General features: G+C 42.3%; 1 protein-coding gene across 1 annotated transcript in view; it reads right to left on the bottom strand.

Moving 5' to 3' along the window:
* Positions 1-22417, bottom strand: part of GPR39 (G protein-coupled receptor 39) — a 192470-nt gene that overhangs the window by 129790 nt on the left and 40263 nt on the right. The window lies entirely within an intron of this gene.

Raw genomic sequence — 22417 nt, 5'->3', positions numbered from 1 at the left:
TGGAAAGACGAAGTGAGCTTCTCCTTTGGGGCTTTTTTGGGGGTCTGTGTCCCATGCCTATACACATCAAGGGTACAGTTCATCTAACCTGGCAAATGCCCACATGGGTCCACAGTACCTCTCGAATACCTACTTCCATTTAGTCTGTGACCTCTAAGTGTCTTTGCTTCTTGCTAGCTCACCAATACCTTTTAAAATATTTTTCAATGGTTTAGCCAGCATTTTTCACTTCTTTTAAGCAGGAAAGTTGTCGTCAAGGTTTCTAGTCAGCTAAGCAGCTGGATAAGGAAGACACAGGGATGTCTTTACCATGCAGCCCCAGGGATATGTTAACATCCTGCAATTGGCCACAGGCATGTTCACTGAATATTGGCCTCTGGAGCTAGCCACCAGCCTGTAGCTAATGCAACACACCAGTGATCATGAGTGAAGGTGAAACTGCACTAAAAAGTACACTTTTACCTTTACTGAGTTATCTAAGGGACTGAAGATGGGTCATTAACCTGAACAGGATCCAGGGCCTGCGTTATGTATTCAGTTCCTTGGGGTTAAGTGTATGAGGCTGAGCAGAGATATTCCTATCAAGGTCAGGAAAAGCTCCTACATCTGATCCACCTACTAACGAGAGGGCAGCTAGTGTACCATAGGGATTCCCAGGACTGCTACTCGCAGCCTTCTCTAATCTAAGAATTTTACAGCAGCTTCTATCCAAAGTATCCAGGAAGGCTATAATTACTGCTCCAAGAGGCAGCTCTCCAGACACCAAAAGGCCTTCTTGGGGCTTGGAAGAGCATAAGCCTTGGAAGAGAATACAAAGCTAGAATTCTCAGTGGTGAATTTGAATGCAGTGCAGAGTCTGTGATCTCCACTGAGGGAAAACTAAAGAGTAACCAGGTCCTGGAGTCAAACAACGTCAACAGGGGCTGAGGGTTAGATACCTTTTTGAGAGACACATACCACCTGGTACTGTGCTCTGGTGTAACACCAAAAAGACTGGCGTTAGCCATATAACCATGAGACTAGAATTGTGAATCACAGCCTGAGTGACAGAGATATACTTCTAGCACAACGTCGAAGGACTACAGAAGCTCTCCATCTTATGTGGAAGTGAAACCAACATCAAGGGTTGCCCAGACTGCTGGCATCTGTGCCATGTACCCACCAGTGAGCTGGATGAGGCAAAAAGGATGGGACACAGTTGTGGGCTAGAACCCACAAGATTCTACTGATGGATGAGAGCTGACCTTGTACCTTGGTCGTTCCAATTGTCTCACGCACATCCTGCCCTAAAGGGCTGGTCCTGGTCAATAACAATAGTTGACATATCCTGTATGTTACTAATATGTCTACAATGGCTCTGACCACATTTAATCTTTATAACAATGCTATATGCTTGTGTCTTACTTATAAAGACTTTATTTTATAAAGAAATGGAGTCACAAAGAGCTTAAGAAACTTATTCAAGGTTATAGAGCTCATATATGACAAAGTTCATATTCAAACTCAGGCAACTGGTTCCTGAGGCTTTGTTTCCCACTGCTACACTACAATGCCATATACCATGTAGGAATATTCTTGCAGAGCTAAATGCTGTACATAAGATAACTCTGTAGGTCAGTTGTGATAGTCACTAAACACTTAGACTGTAAGTATTTCTTTTTAGAGGATGTGTGGATGAGTTTCAATTCTGTTAAAGGAAGATAAAGCACTGAGGGAGAAATTGGCATTGCTATAATTTGACTCCATCTGATTTGTAAATTACTATTAGTCAGGAACCCAGGTAATGATATCCAAAGCCTTAAAAAATATTGGTTCAATGGAACCCAAAAGGTATTAACAGTTTGGTATCACAATATTGGTGCTTACAAAGAAATCAATATGTAGTATAATTGTCTCCAAACATGGCCACAATTCCTCATCTTCAGCGACTCTCCTCCTCAGACCTGGAGCCTATTTCTCTCCCTTTGAATCTGACCTGGCCTTTCACTTGCTTTGGCTAACGTAGTGTGGTAGAAGTGATGCTGTGCCTGTTCCAGGCATAAGCCTAAAGAAAGACTGGCAACTTCTACTTCTGTGCTCTTGGAAGCTGGAAATCCTCTAAGAAACCCAGTGATACTGAGACCATCAGACTGTGAGGAAGGCTAAGCTAGCTGCATTTAAGGAGACATATGGAGGAGCCATGAGGCACCAGATACATGAGTGAAACCTTCTTGGCCCCCACCCTAGCCCAGCCACTAGCTAACTGCAGCTGAATGGTGCCATGATGGCATAGAAACATCGCCAGCCAAGCCTTGCCCAACTTGTAGAATCATGAGAAATAAAAATCATGGTTGTTTTAAGGCCCTAAGTTTTAAGGGGTTTTATTACACAGAAAAAGATAACTAAGATAGATACATAGATTACTATGATAATACATAATATAGTTTGTCAAATCTGCAATAATATGCAATAATATGAGGAAGTTAGCTCAAATAAAAGTAGGAGACTAAAACCTGAGATGCTCTTGATTTAGACCTAGACAGGTAACTTAGCAAAGTGATTATTATATTAAAAACATAGAAATGCATGAACGCCCAAGCATAAAAAATCCTATCCCATTCTGGAACTAAGGCCTGCCATTACTGAAGCTACCTGCCTGCCCCCAATAGCTACTGTGTAGCTGTGCAACCCCTGGCCTGGGCCCCAGTCTCTCTCTCTCTCACCCACAAAAACCCAGTAACTCCTAAAAAAAAAAAAAAAAAAAAAAAGACTGATCCATAATTCTGCATCGTGAAGAGGGAAAGGCAGGCCAGAAATGTCTTGTTAATGAGGAGCTTAGGGACAACAATCAGAGACACTTTGGGTATAAAGACCTGCCAATATCGGGACAAGACCAGTGAACAAAATATCTGTGAGTCCATAAAGCTGGGAGGGAAAAGAGAACATAGGTCAAATATTAAACTTTGGACCTAATCAGTTCATTGCTAGGATGCAAACAGAGGTATAAGAGAAGGAAAAGGGGAAAATCACTGATCCACTCTGGACAACAGCCCAAGATCAATGTAGACCCATTGTTTAGGGAAAATCAACAACACAGAGAAGGACCCACAAGTCACTGTCCAGCCTAGAGAGGTTCAGCTTCCCTTGGCTGTGTCAATAAGATGGGTTTAAATGAGGCAGCTTCCCTGGGCCCAGATTCTGTACAGCTTTCATCTGTAGGAAAGCACTTTCCAACAATGTCATGAGGAGGGATGGGGAGGGCAGCCATGGCTGGGACATTGCTATGAGTGTCATATTCTTATCCAGTGTTGAGCAGCAACATTGAAGGTCATTGGCTAGGAGCCGCATCTAAAGATAACATGACTTTCATTTTAGAGTTCCCCTTCAACTCTGTCCCATTTCAGGGTCCCATTTCAACCATTTTCTGTACATGATAACTCAGTGGCTCCTTTTTAACACAATATTTAACTTGATAATGACTGTAAATGGAGGATAATTTTCCACGGGAAATATTCCATCAAAATGCAATGAAATAAGTCAAAGTTGGATTACTCCACACATAAATCTATTTCTATTGCCTAATTGATGCCCTAGTTCAAAATCTTCAACCTGTTGTTAAGTGTGAGTCTAACAAACGCTTGCTTGTGATTGTATCTGATTTTTAAAAAATTTCGATGACATCTGTTCTGTCTGTTCTACAATTATTTTCTAATATTCTGATTCTCAAAGCAACAGAGACTCTCAGTTTGTCTTCTAATAAGTGAAAAACTCAACTATTTAATGAAGACCGCCAAACAATGACCTCAGCACTTTCCCATCATCTTGCCTCTTTGTTACACTATTGAATTAACAAGAAAATTGTTCTATTTGAGCAATCCATAAGGAAAATCAGGTAGCCCTTAAAGTGAAGTGGATTTCTTGAGTTTGCTTAGACATAACCATGGATAAGCAACTTTTTAGCACAGGGGATTTGGACAACGGGCTCCCATTATCAACCTCTCTTCTTGTCCATCTTTAATGTCTGATGGCAAAAAATGAGGACATCCAGAAGATAAGGCAGATCAGAGAATCAAGGGAGGAAGCTTGGCCAAGCAGAAAGAAACTAGGTATTGGAAATGGATACACTGGGTTCAGATTCCAGCTCTGCATCTTACTAGTTGTATATACTTATTCAACATGTCTGTACCTCCATTCTTTCTTCAGGAACATAACATTTATTTGCAGAGTTGCTTTGAGAAGTAAATAGTTTATTGCAGATATTCAGCCTACCATAAATGGAACCGCCACTATTATGATAATGATTACTGACATCATCATTACCACCAAGTACCTGTAGGATTATAACTGTGCTACTCTCCAATTACCTCCAACATATTCTACACTATCTCCCCTTCCCTCCACTCCTTAACACCTCCTACTCTATAATATCTATGCTTATTTTCCTACTAACTAAAGATCAAAATGACTTTGAACTAAGTCAACAGAAGTACATATTTAAATACATACATATATATTTAGCAGGGTGATTAGTACTGGCCAAAGTTATAGTCTCCTTATAACATTTCTAAAGGGCAACTTGTTCTCATGCATCAAGTGCCTTTGACAGCATATGCTGTTTACCATAGACATTCTATTCTTAAGAGGTTTACATCAAGGACATACTAACAGACATGCACAAAAATTAAATAGTATCCATTTCCACCATTTTTCTTAATAATTAGGGTAGCTATTATTCTTTGCCGCCCAAATGGGGACACTTCTGATTTGAAAAGGAAATGCTAGTAATCAATAAGCCAGGAGATAACAGGTATAAACCATAGTGCAAGATAGAAGCAATCTAAGTGTCCAGAAGGGAGAATTTGTAAAATAAAAACTATGTGACCTTTACAAAAGATGTTAAAAGAGAAAACTGTCATATGAAAAGACACACCTGATATATTAAAAGAAAAAATCAGATTGCAAACTAATATGCACAATATGGTCACACTCAAAATATACATATGCTCACACCACAGACACACCCCCGTAATACTGGGACAGGGGACACCATACTAACAGGAGTCTGTTACGGGGGTGGCAATTTAGGTCATTTGTATTCATCTACATTTTCTAAAAATTCTATGATGGAAATCTGAAATTTCCAAAATAAAAGTTATTTACAGTTTCTCAGAGTCAGATATGGTCATTAAAATTCCTATCTCAGAATATAAGCTGTTCTCCAAAGCCTGAGGTGAATTTTCTAAGAATTTGAATCTTCCAGGACTGAAATATTTATGTTAAGGCATTAAGCAAAGCTCAACCTCACTTCAGCATGAGTAACCATTTGTCCCCAAATATCAGTAATAAAATTCTTTCTGATATAGGTGACACACTGAAGCCCATAAAAGTGCACTCCATTACAATCCCAGATTCCGGCCTCTGCAAATACCCCAAATGTTTCCTATACCTCTTGGTATATGAAAAACACACCTTGCAGGGAGCACCTGGGTGGTTCAGTTGGTTAAGCACCTGATTCTTGGTCTCAGCTCAGGTCTTGATCTCAGGGGCCGTGAGTTCAAACCCTGTGTTGGGCTCCATGCTGGATGTGGAGCCTACTTAAAAAAAAAAAAAAAGAAAGAAAGGACACTTTGCAGGACTCAAATGGGTAATTATTTCTGTACACCAATCCACATGGGGGTGAAATCAGGCTATTTCAGTGCTCTCTTTTTCCATCCTCAACACAATTCTCTGTGAACACACAGATTTGGAATTTCAAATCGGCCACTGCCACCACACCAGGAATCTGGAGGAGGCGACCTTCTAGCACACAACACAAATACCTCTGTAAACCTCTGGTCACCATGAAATGCCTTAAGTAAAAAAAAATAATAATAAAAAATAATGAGCTCATACCTCCGAGGCTCCTTCCAGCTTAGATGAATAAGACACCACAGAACAAAAGGTAAGGGTATTGTGTCCATTTGACCAGCTTAGAAATACAGTTTCTAATGAAAGAGATGAGGGAAAAAAATTTAAGGGCAAAAAGGGTCTTTTTTAGTAAAGGAAGCTTCACAGCTCCCTAGACTGTATGGCTCCTACAGAACATTCAGCCTCACATTGAGGGACTGGGGAAAAGAATTCCTCGAGATCCATATTCTGCAATGTGCAACCCACCCTTAACCTGAAGAGTGAGCAAAAAACCACCGAGCAAGGCCAACAGTGAAGGTGAAGGTCAGGCCAACAGTGAAGGTGAAGGTCAAACACATGGAAAAATGAGAGAAAATATAAAACAAACAAAAAAAATAGCTTCCAACAGCTCTTAAAACACAGTATAATCAGACCAGATCTCATACAACCCACCAGAGGCTGCAGTCAGAATTCATCTCAAACCAAATTCCTTCTCTCCCCACATAAGTAACTCTTGTTGGGAAAGATTCCATCATTTTCTCCTTATCTCAAGTTGGGAACCTCCAAGGCACCTCTGACCTTGTGCCCTCATTCTAGCTTCCGGAAGGAGCCAACTCTTGCTAACTCAACCTTGATAACTCCTTTCGCCCATCCTACCCCTGTCCCTGCCCTAGTTACTTCTCACTAAGGGAACAAGTGCAAGACAATGACCCCTAAACTAATTTCGCATTTCCTCTCCCAACCCACAAGCCAACTCACACCACCCTACTACATCTGTATTCTTTTTTTAATTGGGGTAAAAACTACAAAAATAAGATTTGCCACCTTAACCGTTCGTAAGTGTACAGTTCAGTAGTGTTAAGTATGTTCACAGGATCATGAAACACATCTCCACAATTTTTTCACCTTGCAATCCTGAAACTCCGTACGCATTAAACAACAACTCCCCTTTTGCTTCTCCCGTACAATCCCTGGAAACCCGCATTGTGCTTCTGTGAGGTTGACTACTTTAGATATGTCATATAAGCAAAATCACATGATGCTTACCTTTTTGTGACTGGCTTACTTGGCTTAGCATAATGTCCTCAAGGTTCATCCATATTGTAGCATGTGATAGGCTTTCCTTCCCTTTTAAGGCTGAATAATATTCCACTGTATGTGTATACCACAATGTGTTTACCCACTCACCATCAGTGGACATTGGGTTACTTTTACTTCTTGGCTATTGTGAATAGAGATGTGATGAACATGGGTGTACACATATCTGTTCCAGGCCTGCTTTCAACTCTTTTGGCCATCTACCCAGAAGTGGGGGTTGCTGGCCCATATGGTAATTCTGTTTTGAACTTTCTGAGGAAGCTCCATAGTGTTTTTCTTAGTGCTTCCACTATCTTACATTCCCACCAACAGTGTACAAGGTTTCTAGATTTCTCCTCATCCACATCCTCGCCAACACTTGTCTTTTTCTGGGGTTTTTGACAGTAGCCATCCTAATGGGTGTGAGGTGGTATCTACTGTGGTTTTTAAATTGCATTGCTCTGATAGATGAATGATATTGAGCATTACATCTATCTTTTTGTTCCCTATCTCTGGTCAAACTCTTTCCCCTCATAGAGGCTGCCTAATGAATAAGGTACAAATCCATTCAAGGCTTTGCATAATTGCACCACATATATCTTATTTCATAATGTTTCATTCCACATCAGCCCCATTAAATGCCTCATCATACTCCAAACAGGGCCCATACTTTCTTTTCCTCCTACAAATATGTACACCCCAGACAGCATCTGCCCTAAGAGGAGGGCTACGTTTGCACAGTCAGAAAACTATTCCTTCAGCACTCCATGCTTGCTCTTATGGTATGTGTCACATTTACCTTTTCTACACTAATGTATTCCTGGGTCCCCTCTTACACCCTGAACAGAAAGTTCCTTAAGGCCCTAGATTGAGTCCTGTTCAATCATCAGTCTTCTAAGTGCCTAAAACACTGCAGGCCTTCAATAGTTCCGAATAAAGGACTCAACATTTTAATGTGCAATCAGCTGGCTAAGCACATCAAAACATCTACAATTTCAAATCAACAGTGGCATTCTCTTTTTTGTATGTGTTGAGAAGAGGGGAAGATGGGACTGGGGAAAGATTTTACTTTTTGGTTTTCAGTCATCTAGACTCATCCTAATTCTCCTGATCACATTATTTAGCTTCCAATTAAAAAAAAAAAAAGATCTTTCTGAATGCCAAACAGAGCCCACGTTGAGTAACTGAACAGCTGGCTATTTCATTTACCCTCCTAGTGGCTACAAGCTGACATTTCAATACTCCTTCTTCCTTTCCAAATATTAACCACGTGCAGCTGGTCATTTGGGTTCTGAAACATTTGATGGAGCACACATTTCAAATACAATTCTGGAAAAATATTCAATTACTTCATTTTCATTTTACTCACTAAATAGTAGCTTCTCTCTCAAGTTCAATTAAACTCACTTGAAATTAGAATTCACAAGAATACATTTCATTTAGATTTACTGGAAGATGTCAGGCACTAGCTAATTGGCCTTAAAGCAGCATAGCCATGAGGTCTCACCCAACTGAGCTCTCCATCTTTGCCATCTAGCTGTTCCTGTTAGACAACATTGATTGGATAGCTCTTTGAGTATTTGGGCCAACCAGTGGTGATACAACACTCTGAAAAATAAATTAGATGTAGATTTTAAATGATTTGTGTGTACCTTACAGAGAGCTTCAGTCCGGGTCTATCAATGGTCTATGTTCCGTAGCCTAAAAATTCTCATTTGAATGAATGGAGAATTTTGCGAGATAATTCAACAAACGTTTACCAAGAACTGTGCCAGGCACTGTTCCAGACACTTCCTTTGGTCAGCAAGCCTATTAAATTCCTTCTATTTGTCAGGCATTTTGCTAGGCACTGGAGATTCCAAGTCACGTAAGAGATGATTCCTCCCCTCAAGGAGTCTAGGAAATGGTTCAAATTTGTGCTTGGTGACTGTGGAAACTTAGTCTTTGTATTCCATTGTTTGTTTGTTTGTTTGTTTGTTTATTTGAAATTTAAATCCAGGTTAGTTAACATATAGTGTAATAATGATTTCAGGAGTAGAATTTAATAATTCATCACTTTCATATAACAGCAGTACTGATCCTAACAAGTATCCTCCTTAATGCCCATCACCCATTTAGCCCATCCCCCCAGCCAACATCCCACCAGCAATCCTCAATTTGTTCTCTGTATTTACGAGCCTCTTATGGTTTGTCTCCCTCTCTGTTTTTTATTTTATTTGTTTCCCTTCCCTTATGTTTGTTTTGCTTCTTTAAAAAAAAAAAATTTAATGCTTATTTTTTGAGAGAGAGACAGACAGAGACAGAGGCAGAGTGCAAGATGTGGGAGGGGCAGAGAGAGAGAGAGACACAGAATCAGAAGCAGGCTCCAGGCTCTGAGCTGCCAGCACCGAGTCCGATGCGGGGCTTGAACTCACGAACTGCAAGATCATGACCTGAGCCGCAGTCAGACACTTTACCAACTGAGCCACCCAGGCGCCCCTCATCTGTTTTGTTTCTTAAATTTCACATATGAGTAAAATTATATTTGTCTCTCTCTGACTTATTTCACTTAGCATAACACATTCTAGTTCCATCCACATTGTTGTAAATGGCAATATTTCATTCTTTTTTATTGAAAAGACATTGACAGCACCGCTATAAACATTGGGGTGCATGTGCCCCTTCAAATCATCACTCCTACATCCTTTGGATAAATACCTAGTAGTGCAATTGCTGGGTCATAGGGTAGTTCTAGTTTTAATTTTTTGAGGAAACTCCATACTGTTTTCCAGAGTGGCTGTACCAGTTTGCATTCCCACCAGCAGTATAAAAGGGTTCCCCTTTCTCCACATCCTTGCCAACATCTGTTATTGTCTGAGTTATTCATTTTAGCCATTCTGACAGGTGTGAGGTGGTCTCTCATTGTGGTTTTGATTTGTATGTCCCTGATCACAGTTTATAGTTTTTAAAGAGTCATTGTAAAGCTGAATCAAAATTAATCCAGATTTCCTACAACAGTCCAATTTCAAATAGTTGGTCCTAGACCCAATTAACAGATGAGATCACAGCGTCTCAGCTGTTACTATGGTTAGAGCAAAGGAGATAAAATAAACTGCCTCCCATTTTTTTCAGGCTATGGTCATAATGTTAAATTTGTAAATGTGTTGGGATTAACTCTTTATTTGGTAGAAATCGTGGTATCAAATATCTTTATAAAGAGTGAAACTTCTAATCACTATTTATTATTTATTAAAGAAGAAACGTAAAAGGAGGAAGGCAATTCATATTTATTAATAACCTACAATGTATTATACTTGGCATTTTCTCTTACATCAGGGGTTTGTAAAGGATCAGATGGTAAATATTTTAGGCTTTATGGGCCATGTGATTTCTGTCTCAACTACCAAATTCTACCATCATACTATAAAAACAGCCAAAGGTGAATAACAAATGGGTGTGACTACATTCCAATAGAACTGTATTACAAAAAGATGTGAAAAGCCAGGTTTGGCCTTTGGCCCTGTTTGCCAACCCCAGTTTTACATCATCTCCCCTCTCTGTCCCTTGCTTCTACAGAATGCTCCACCTGAGAAACCCTTCCCTGTGCCTCCATCTAGGTATCTTCTACCTATGCTCCCAAGCACTGTTCAAGTCCTCCTTCTTCCTCTACAGATGCAAGTTTAAGAAATCTTTGGAAAGTAAATAGCTTTTCTACAGCACTTTTCCAAAATGTTTTCTTTCCTGCAATAATCTTTCAACATAAGCAGTGCAGGCATTCTTATTCTTGCTGAACGAGAAATGGAAGCAGACCATTTTGAGAATCAGAGGCAGAAGAACAGGAAGAGAGACCACAGAGGCTGGGCTTCTTCCCACCATGCCCAGAATGAGATGTGGGCACCAGATCTCGCTTCCCCAGGGGCTGCCCAAGAGGCAGGCAGCACCGGGAAGAACAGGCTGGTGAGTGCCTCCACAGACAGGAGTCTGCAGGTTCACCCTCCCCCTTCCTGCTCGAGAATGACTGCTCTGATGCACAACAGTTTGGCCTACACAATGGGAAAAATGACTACTTTACATTGGTTTGTTCTTGGTTGTGATACTGAGGCCAGCTTGGCAAGGTGGCATCTGCCTTTCCTCCAGCCTGACCTCACCTCCTCTCCCCTACATTCTCAGTGCCCTGTGAATTATATTCCTCAATTACATGAAGGCATAAACCTGGCCTTAGGCTTTGTTTTCCAGGGATGCTGAGTGAGAAAACTTGGGAACAGGAGACCCTCAGTCTAAGACTTTGGAGCTGGAATGCCCACTGCTGGCAGACAACTCTCCATGAGTCTCTGTTACAGACAACATGGCCCTGCTGAGCAAGAGATCAAGGATTTTGTCTTCTGTCCGCATCCATGAAACTGTCAGGCTAAGTGGTTGGCTTGTGACTCGAGTCCAGTCTTACTCTTCAGAGTTCCTGACACCCACCTGTCTGGTGACCACAGGATGGTAGTAATCCCTGGCACACAGTCACATCACAATTAGTAAAGCTTTCACCTGATTGAGATGAGGTTCAGGTAAAGCACTACCTTGAAAGGTCAAACAGCTGCATCACTTGATGGATGGGGATAATGATAACTAAAAACGTAGTAGTATAAAATGGTTATTTCGAAGGCATTGGAGGCTCTGCAAAAAGAAAATTAAATGGGGCATCTAATTGCCAATTTCAGGCATGTTTTAAAAGAGTTTAGACTCTATGTCATTTTAAAAGACACTGCAATTTCAGGCAGACTGTGCAGAAAATCAAGCCCAGGATATGATTTTTACATATGGCAGATCTGCAAAGGAAATTAAATGTGCAGCCTCAGCATGTCTCCTATGTCAGCATCAGAGTCCCAGTTGGTAAGAGTGGGATTGTGAAACCTGGAATGGGGACATTTTTGTGTTTAAGCCTGAGAATCCTGGACCCCCTGGGCCAGTAGAGGAAGCCTCTCCCCACTGCCAGAGGGAAAAAAGCCCTCTCCCTCCTCCTCAACCTGCCTGGAGACCATGTACCAAGCATACCTAAAAGAAAAGATGCCTGGCAAATGGCATTTATTCTTCTCTAGATCTGTCTTCCTACTACCACTCATGAACTCTAGGTTAATAACCAGTTCCAGGACTTACCACAGTGTGAGCAGGGATATACAGGCCTTATTCCAGGAAGTAACAGACTACACACCAAAGGATCTACAGGACTTTGCATGTGTGCAGAAGTGAATCTTGAGGGTGACAGATCACATACAGGGCAGAGTAAAAGGACAGATAAGGGACAGGTGAGGGGCACCATCTCAGACTGGGGATCCAATGAGCTGACCAGGACACCAGAAGCTAATCCTAACATCATGCTGGGAAAATTCCTAGAAACACTGGAATTCTGGTGGCCTAAACAGATGAGGTGAAGACATTGGACCTTCGTTGGCATAGCTCTGAAGAAGGGGTCAGAAGGTTCAGAGAGGTGAACTGTTAGAAGGGATTTACTACATAAAATCTGAGTCTCCACCATGTGATTAAATTCTCTGGGAGAGCTCACTTCTTCAATTTGGCAGTAGGAAATGTACCAATGAAGGGGCCCAAGAATTGTTCAGATGTTTTATGGTGGTGCCCCCTGTCAACAGGAGTTGCCATGAATATACGACCATGGAACAGAGTTCCCTGATATAAAGAGGACGTTGGGATCCCAGAATGGTGAAGTACATAAAGCAGTACTTGACAAGGAGAGGAAAGTTTGACACAATTACTATAATGTGCAGCAAGGCTGGAGTAGCATTTGAAGTCCCTTGACCAACAGCGGTCTATGGTGTTAGGTGATAGAGCATGGTGTTCCAAGAGGCAAGTTGGGAAGCTTGACTAGGATGTTGTTTGATTTCTATAATAAAAAATATACACACACACAGATACACACAAGAGCTGGTGAGCAGCAGAAGACTAACATCAACCACAATGGAGAATTAGAAACAGTTCTCTTATCTCTTTTCCAGATTTAAGCCAGTTCACAGATGCAAAGCTCTATACTCAATGTATACATTAGCCAAACCCTAGAATCCCTTTGCTGTATTGTCTATTACTTCCTAGAATAGGGCCCATTCAGCCCTGCTCACACTGTAGTAAATCCTGCCCATGGTTATTGGTCTGGCAGACATGAGGGTAGTGGAGGCAGACAGAAAAGGAGGCTAACTTTCCTTGAGGAAGAATTCTACACACTAGCATAAGTATATGCAGAAAATATACCTCTCCTTCCTCCTAGCAAGAGACTTGTGACCATTTGCCTGGGTAACATAGCCTTTGAGAAAAGGGAACATCCAGAAATTTAAAGAACTGTTAAATATAGGGTCTGAGCCAACACGAATACAAAAGGACCTAAAACATGCCACCATGATATTTTGGTTAGAGGACTTACTTAGCCTAAGTCACAGTGGTCCTAATGAGGCCAATGACTCACACTGTGGTTAGTTCCCCAGTCACTAAATATGTAATTGGGTTAGATACACTCACTAGCTAGCTGCACCTCACATTTACTTGCTGACTTGTGGAATAGGAGCCATTGTAGTAATAAGGGCCAAATGTATCCCCTGTCAGTGCCCCCTTTTCTACCAAGATAATAAATTGGAAGCTATATTACATTCCTGAAGGAACCAAAGAGATTAATGCCACAACCCAAGACTTGAAAGAGACAGGGATATTGGTCTGCATCATATCTCCCAATTTACCTGACTGGCCTCTGCAGGATCCAGATGTATTGTGTTTGATAACCACAGGCTACTGTAAAATTAACCAAGCAGTAGCCTCAATACTAACTGGTGGACTAGATGTAATATCGTCATTAAAGCAGGCCAATATGGACTCTGGTACTTAGTATGTTGCTACTGAGTTGATGAGTGCTTTTTGCCTTTCAATACCCATTAGAGATAGAATCAAAATGAATTTTGACTTATAGTATACCTTCACCATAATAGCTTTAGGGCTTGTTAATTCTTTTGTTACGATCTAGTCTTCCGGGAACTTGACATTCTCTAGAATAACACATTGGTCTATTATTTTGATGATTATCACACTAATTGCTTTGGGGAGCAGGAAGTGGCAATATCTTAGATATTTTAATAATAAGATACATGGGGAATGCAAGCTGGTGCAGCCACTCTGGAAGACAGTATGGAGGTTCCTCAAAAAACTAAAAATAGAACTACCCTATGACCCAGCGATTACACTACTAGGCATAGGGATACAGGTGTGATGTTTTGAAGGGACACATGAACCCCCATGTTTATAGCAGCACTATCAACAGTAGCCAAAGTATGGAAAGAGCCCAAATGTCCATCGATGGATGAATGGATAAAGAAGATGTGGTGTATATATATACAATGGAGTATTACTCGGCAATCAAGAAGAATGAAATCTTGCCATTTGCAACTATGTGAATAGAACTGGAGGGTATTATGCTAAGTGAAATCAGTCAGTCAGAGAAAGACAAAAATCCTATGATTTCACTCATATGAGGACTTTAAGAGACAAAACAGATGAACGTAAGGGAAGGGAAACAAAAATAATATAAAAACAGGGAGGGGGACAAAACAGGAGACTCATAAATATGGAGAACAAACTGAGGGTTACAGGAGGGGTTGTGGGAGCGGGGAATGGGCTAAATGGGTAAGGGGCACTAAGGAATCTACTCCTTAAATCATTGTTGCATTATATGCTAACTAATTTGGATGTAAATTTTAAAAAATAAAAAATAAAACAAGTTAAAAAAAAAGATTTGTGTTCCCTAAGCTCAGGGTTCCTCTCCTTTAATGCACCCCCATGTGTGCAGGTATTACCTGACTCTGTGTCACCCTGCAGGAATTAGTCTTTGGCAAACTGGTATAAGAAAAAACAGCGATACTCTGGCAGTTGCTATTGCTGTGAATAATAAACTGTTCTTTGTCCCTGAAAAAAAATAATAATAAGATTCACACATGTTGGAAAATGAGATATAAACCCCAAAGATACTTGGGGACTACCAAATCAGTGACATTTCTAGAGCTTCCAGTGCCTTGGGGCATTCCTGGACGTGCCTTGGGGCATTCCTGGACATGCGTCTCAGGAAGAAATCGGTATATCCTGTATAGCTACTACTACAAAAGCAGCAGAGTACCTGTTAGAATTCTTGAATTTTGATGCAGCACTTAGCACAATTGGAAAAACTCAGGTTTATTTATCTGGTGACTAACAAGGCTGCCAGAAGAAGAGAAGACCCCATAGCATGTTCAGACTGTGGTACAAGCTGCCTGCCACTTGAATAGCATGTTATAGCAAACTGGGATAACATGTGGGATCCATGTGGATCAGGATACAGGGCTAATTCCAATATGAGATCTACAGTACAGACTTGTAGAGTTCTGAAACAAGACCACCTCCTTTGCAGCAAAGAACTACTTTGTTTTTAAATAGCTCCTTGTGTGTAACTGAGTCCTAGCTGAAACGAACAATGACCTTGGAACACCCGGTAACCATGTGACCTGAGCTGTCCATCATGAGCTAAGCATGACTATATCTACAGTGTTCTAAGGCCAAGATGGAATAGTAGTATTTCTTAGCTCATGATGTTGCCAAGAAATTAATTCCTTTCCCTTCCACTTTAACTCTGATGGACTATTCCAGTGGTTCTGTATGGCCTGTCCAGAGATGTCTTATGTGACCAAGGAAGTAGCTCTATCTTCATGTGATGGTGTGGCCAGCTTGGTAATAGACACTCTTGTTTCTACTTTGCCTTCTTCCCTTCTTCATGTCCTTTCTCTCCAACACTCTGTTCTGAGATTGCAGCCCTTAAGAATGTATTAGCAGGTAGGTTTCTGCTAGGTGAGACTGCTACATGGGTCCTGATCTCCAGGAGGCAGTGGGTAGGAACTGGATTCCCAGCCAGAGTTAGGGTCCTAAGCATCATGTGTGGACTGAGCCCTACACAAACAGCTTGGACACAGACTCCAGACAAATCACAGGCAAGAAGGACCACCATAGCAGTCCAAAAATCCAGAAAAGAGAAACCCATCCTCTGCTGTCTCAGTAAGAGGTACACAAAGGAAGTCAGGTGTTGGGGGAGCAAGGAAGTCATGGGTCAGCTATCATTTAAGACCCAGGCCAAATGCTGGCACCTCCCCTAAGAAGACTTTCCTTGCCCTCTCCGTCTCCTCCTCTTAGGCTGGAAGAGATGTCAGTTCTTTGTGATTCCTTCATGTAGCTGGATCCACACATTTGCCTCATGCAGGATTGTCTATTTTCATGTCTGCCTCATATCATTCCACTGCTCAACCATAATGGTTACCAATTTTACCCAAAGAGAAGCTGAAGTTCTTACAGAGGCCAACAGAGCAATTTGTACTCTGTTCCCAAGCCCACCTCTGACCTCTCCTCCTTGTCCACTCTGTTCCACTCACATTTCCTATTCCTCCATCAATGAGGCACATTCTTGCTTTAGGATTCCATGCCAGTACCCTCTGTCTGAAGGAGACTCCCACTGGACATCTAACTCTCTCTCCTCCTCAAAATTTTGTTTCCATGTTACTTTCTCAGGGAGGTTACCCTAACTACACAACTTAATGTGAATGCCTACCTACCTTCATGCCCTCCTTCCATAGCAATCCCAATCCCCACTGCAAACAAGATGGCAGCCCCACACCTCTCCTCTGTAGAAATGGCTCACCAACACTAAGGATGTTATAGGGCACAAAGGTATTAACACCCAGTCCCTCAACCTCAGGAGCAAATGCATCCTAAGACTGGAGGCAGCCATATCCACTCATGATGATAGTCCTTGCCCACATGAAGAGGAGGGTTCTAAGAAGCTATGTCTTATTTGGTCACAACATGCCTTCAGCCCATACCCTACCCCACCATACTGCAATGACTTCTCAGTACTTAAAGGCTTTGCATTCTTTGAATTTGCCAGACTTTTGCCATCTGCTCTGGCAGGGAGCACCTTTGCTATAACAGTGTTCACCTGTTTGTCCTTCCCTCATGCACAAGAACTTTGGGAGTTGCAATCTTCCTCTGGAGAGGAAGATTGGAAACGGAAAGTTTCATCAACTGCATTTCCTCCAGTCAGCATGTAAGTGGGGCTTATCTCTAGTGGTGCTCGTAGGAGACTCCCATTAACAGTAATGGACCCTCTGGATGTTTCAAAGGCAGAACCAGCTACTGGATTCAAGCTCCCCCGGTGGGAGGGAAGGCATCTGAGCTCACTGTCTGGGGTGCAGAAATCATTCCCCTTCATTCTGTAACTCTGCCTCCTCCACGTTGCCTGCATAACCAGAGAGTCATTTACATACACATGCTTACTGTCTTATTAAAGCCAAAGGAAGCTAAGGCCTCAGTCTCTCCGCCTGTTTCCAAAATGTGTTATTTGTGATTCAATTTCACACGGCCTGCAGAGGCAATAAAGGGCAAAGGGAATTACCCTGTAATGTATTCCAAAAGCACTCCCTGCACACCCACACTCCCAAGGATAACAATTTGCCAATATAACCTTTAATTAAATGAACAGAAATCATGCAGACCCATGGTGTAGGAAGTCACTAAATAGAAGGAAATTATGTATGAGTTGCCCCCAGCCACTCATTTTAGCTTGAATAGGATCTGTCAGTAGAGGCGTAAAGTGCTGTAAGGTAAAAATGGGAGCCTAGCCTTTCCCTTGCATCTGCACAGGCTGTCTGCCCAATGAATGGAGTGGGCCTCCAGCCACATGCACTGGGGCAAGGGAGTGGTCCCATCTAGGGGAGGTGCACAGGAAGAATGGAGCAGCTCCCAGGAAGGTGAGACACCCAAAGTCCCAGAGATGCTCCTCCAAGGCCTCCGAATCAATGAAACAACTTCCCAGCCAGATAGACTCTTGCTCTCATTGTCAAATCTCAAGGGCAGCACTCCCTTTGTGGTCAAAAGCATCAGATTCCTGCAATCCTGAAATGACTGCCTATGTGACAGTGTCACCTTAGCTGGGGAGGAGAAAAGACAAGCACAGCATCCCCCGGCCTGTCTCTCTCACCTGTCCCCTCCTTCCAGGCCCACCACCACTGCCCTACTTTCAGCCTGCATTACCATCAGTGTAGGTGATTGCCAGATAGAACGTTTACCAGTCCTTCCAGTGCAGTTCACCTCCCACTCTCAATTCACAGCCTTCTGCTCCACACACATGCCAGAAAAACCAGCTTAAAGTTCATGTCCCTTGCCTGCTCAAAATTCTTCCAGCATCTTCCCTGCCTCAAGGATAGGGCCCAACCTTTCAGCGTCATGTTCCAAGTGCCATTCGTGGCTCCAATCTAACTGCCTTGACCCCCATGTATATCCCTGGCCCCAGCCAAACCTGGACTCTTTCCTGTTTCTGTCAGTTCTGTGGCTCTGTTCACAATGTGCCCTCTACAGCGGCTCAGTCAGTTGGGCATCCAACTTTGACTCAGGTCATGATCTCGCAGTTCATGAGTTTGAGCCTCACATCGGGCTCTGTGCTGACAGATCGGAGCCTGGAGCCTGCTTCGATTTCTGTGTCTCCCTCTCTATCTACCCCTCCCCTGCTCACACTCAGTCTCTCTTTCTCTCTGTCTCTGTCTCTAAAAAATAAACATCAAAAAAAAAGTGCCCTATGGATGTAATGTCCAACCACCCCTGTGCTCACTATGAATTTCTATACTTGTAAATCTCACAAGCTCCTTATGGACTTAGCCCAATCCCTCCACCTCCATGAAGCCTTTCCCCTCTGGGGTTAATCTCATCCTTCTTTGTTATGCTTCTCTCACACTCTATCCTGAAATATAGTTATTTTCTTCTCCTAGTCTGGAAGGTAAAGTCTTATGAGGTCAAGAAACTATTCACTGTTTCATCTGAGTTATATACACAGAGAAAAACCACAAGGACTTGATGAATATTGGGTATAATTTAATTTTGAAGAGCGTTTATTTTGTGGGGCTTTCACAAGGGTTGGCTTTTTTTTAGCTGAGAAAAGAATCCCCTATCAAGCATCAGGCAGAGTGTTAGGGGCAAGAATTCTAAGGAGAGGAGACCAGGACTGAGGCTTTGAGGAATGGAAAGCATACAAGATATTCAAGAGAGGGTGAAAAGGGGATGGAAATTAACTACATTTTATCAGCTCAGGGCTACTTGGTCAATCATCTAAATTCTGGGAGATTCTCTGAAGCTTAAGAGAAATGGAAGGAGATTCACTCTAAATGGGTATGAAAAGGTAATCAATGTAGATGCCACCTGACCCTGATATTCCAGTTTCACTCGGGCCTCCTGTAACAAGCTGGGCCACTATGTTCCCTGGTTTCACGGACTTTAGGACCACACAGCTCAAAGTTTCATAGGAAGCACCCCTATCTCACCAACCTGACCACAGAGAGATTATATTTGAAGCTTCTGAATGCTCCCCAGTGGCCAATGGCCTGCAAGGTAGGAGTTGTGCTCACAACCCACCTCTGGACTGATTCACTCCTCATGGGCTTCCCATAGAGACTGAGATGCTATAGTGTCTCCACTTAGCTCCAGAAGAGGTTGGAGGAAATTTATTTTGATGTTTCCTGTTGCCTAACATTTTTCCAACTCCTACAATTCCCACTAGGTCTTCACTGCCAATTAGTAAACATATATAAGCTCCGTTTTTTGACAGGTGCTTTTCAAGACATCAAAAATTACAAAACATGCAGAAAGTGAGCAGCCATGCCATGCAGGGTGAGTGAGTTTATAGTCCAGGCTGGGAGAAACAACTCCATGTACCCAATAGTAAGTCAGGGTGTGCTCAGCTCAAGTAGGCTGTTGAAAAAACAAGCGCTATCTGAGTGCAAATACCATTCTCTACATCCTGGAAGTTACCCATGAAAAAACAGCCTTGAAATCCTCCACCGGTCCTTCTCCATCTAAAGTTTTATAGACCTGGAGAGAATAACAGAGGAGACTCAACAACTAATTTACACACAGTAGGAGTTCTCACTCAGCTCACTCTGCCTATGTGTTGAGTTTCTTAAAAAGGGCCCAGACCTATCAGGTTGGGGGTTATACTGCCCTCTTTGTACTTACCCTAAAAGAGAAGAGCAACCCAGAAGCCTGGCACCCCAGAGGTTTTCATAGCAGACTCCGCAGAACTCAGTTGACCCTGGCCCTGTGAACCGTCCTCAGAGCTGCAAAGCTTGCAGGAGCCCTCCCTGACCTTTCCTGCAAAGTGCATCTCATTACTTGCTGGAAGAGAAACAAAAACTAAAACACAAGGAAAATACATTTGGAAAAAAGGACAATCGCATGAAAGGAAAAGGCTTTTCTCCCCTCTTTTTTTAACATCCAGGTAGTGACCCTGCTAAGAGAAAATGATTCTGGATGAAAAAAATCAAGTCAAATTGTAATTACTGAAAAATTGAGAAAATATTTGAAGTACTCTACCCATGTCAGTGACAAATAGTTCTTCACTCACTCAGTTAAATAATGGACCCTTCTAAGCCCCTATTGATGTTAATGTACTATGACTGCTCAGAAAGACCCAAGGTCAAGAATATGTTAAGCATGGGTGACCCAGGAAAGACTCAGCCCAAGAGACAACATGTGAGGCATGGCAAGGAGATGGCTTTTAAACTTTTAAGTTTCAAATCTTCTTTTTCTCATTATAAAGTAAATACGTATTCATTACAGAAAATTCGGCCAATATTACATATATAAACAAAAAGAAAAACATATCATTTAGATTTCCATCACCTAGGACTCAAATTTAAGTATTTACATTATGCTAGGCACCAACTTACATGGATGATGCACACTGTCTCATTCTTCTTGCACTACTGCTCTGAGTTTATGACATTAAGGATCAGAGAGATTAATTAATCTACTAAAGGTCACACAGCTACGAAGTGCAGGGTAAAAGAATGAGCCCATCTCAGTTAAATTCTATGTCCTCTACTCCTCTTTTTATACAACCTTCTTCTTCTTAAACATTAAGTAGTGCTCATTCAAAAACTCTGACTACTCTAGCATGTTGGACAAACCTGCTTAAACCTGCTGAGGGAGACCCAGATGCCTCTTCCTTGGCTACCAGGTTCTTTGCCACCAGAGACTCCCCAGGAAACACCAATGGTTGCAGCAAAGGACCAGTGATAGCCCACAGCGCAACTGCTCTCACAGCCAACTGCACTGGGGCGACAGGCTAGGGACAGGGTGTGAGGAAGCAGAGCAAAGAGTTCCAGGGCTGACCTTCCCTCTATCGTAGTTCCACACGCCAGCAGCCACTGGGTTCCCAAGACTGGGAGATGGTGGCCACCTGGTTTAAAAACTGAGGACACAGAGACATGCAGATTACTGGAGGCAGGTCCAGTAATCTGTTCCTACAGATTTGTTCCAGGTAACTGTCCAGTTCTGGGCAGAGCAAATGGGCTTCTTTTGTGTTTGTTTTTGGTTTTGTCTCAATCCATTTCTTCCCACTTAGAGGAAGATGCTGGGCAGAGGGAACCAATCACTTCCACGTATTCAAATTACCACCTTCTTGTTGCCAGTCAAATAAATTACACTCACAAATCCAAACATATCCCGCAAATAAGCAAATCAAATCATCATTTCAAAACGGTGGCTATAGCTAAGCCTACTGGGACCTGCTGGCTCCCAGGAAACGTGACATGAGGCACAAAGAGGGGAAGTAATTTGCCTAGGCCACCCAGCTAGCACATGGCCAAGCCTGGCCGTGAGCCCAGGTTGCCTGTCTTGGAGTGTATACTGTTAACCACCACATCATACAGCCTCTTAAAGATAAGTCAGCCAAATTCAGAGTTAAAAAAAAAAAAAAAAAGTATATATGAGGGAAGAGTTGGAGAAAATGGCAGGGCCAGTAGGAAGGAAAAGCAGTTTTTGTGCCTAGGGTGTAAGATCTAAAATTAAAGCTCAATATTAGGTGCTTTCTCTAACCAATCTACCTTCTTTATCAATCAGACCACAGTCAGTTCCTGTTTATCACTGACTGGTAGGTTTCACTTTTGTGCCAGCCCACAAATTATCCAAATGGGTAAAATGCATCCTCCCAAAAGAGCCAGGGGCACCCCACCTTCTGATACAATAAAGTCTGTGTCCCCCAGCCCTGGTTGCTCCCTCTGTTCCTAACTGCAACCCCTGTGTGGCCCTGAGTGGCATGCAGGGTCCTCCTTACCAAGCTGTCAGTACATGTGACTGTGAAATGTTGACCTCATTTATCTAGTGTCAGATATTGTGTGTTTGGCCATCCTCATAACCCTAGGCAGGGAATCCCTCCCTCACCACAGGCCTGAAGAGGAGGTGATTACAACAGTCATGAGGATGAATTCACTAGATCTATGATGGTCTTAGCGCATCTTGGCCCCAGATAGCCTGAATGTGGTTTGTGCCATCAGGCGGCCTGTTAATGTAGGAAAGACCAGAAAATAAAGTCTGGAGCTCTCAGTAACTCATATGAGGATCCCACTAATATGGTTCCAAATGTCCAAACCCTTTGGCACACCAAGGTAAC

This window comes from Acinonyx jubatus, chromosome C1 (assembly GCF_027475565.1).
Source record: "Acinonyx jubatus isolate Ajub_Pintada_27869175 chromosome C1, VMU_Ajub_asm_v1.0, whole genome shotgun sequence".
Lineage (NCBI taxonomy): Eukaryota > Metazoa > Chordata > Mammalia > Carnivora > Felidae > Acinonyx > Acinonyx jubatus.
Note: the sequence above shows the minus strand (reverse complement) of the source record. Positions and strands in the feature narration are given on the sequence as shown.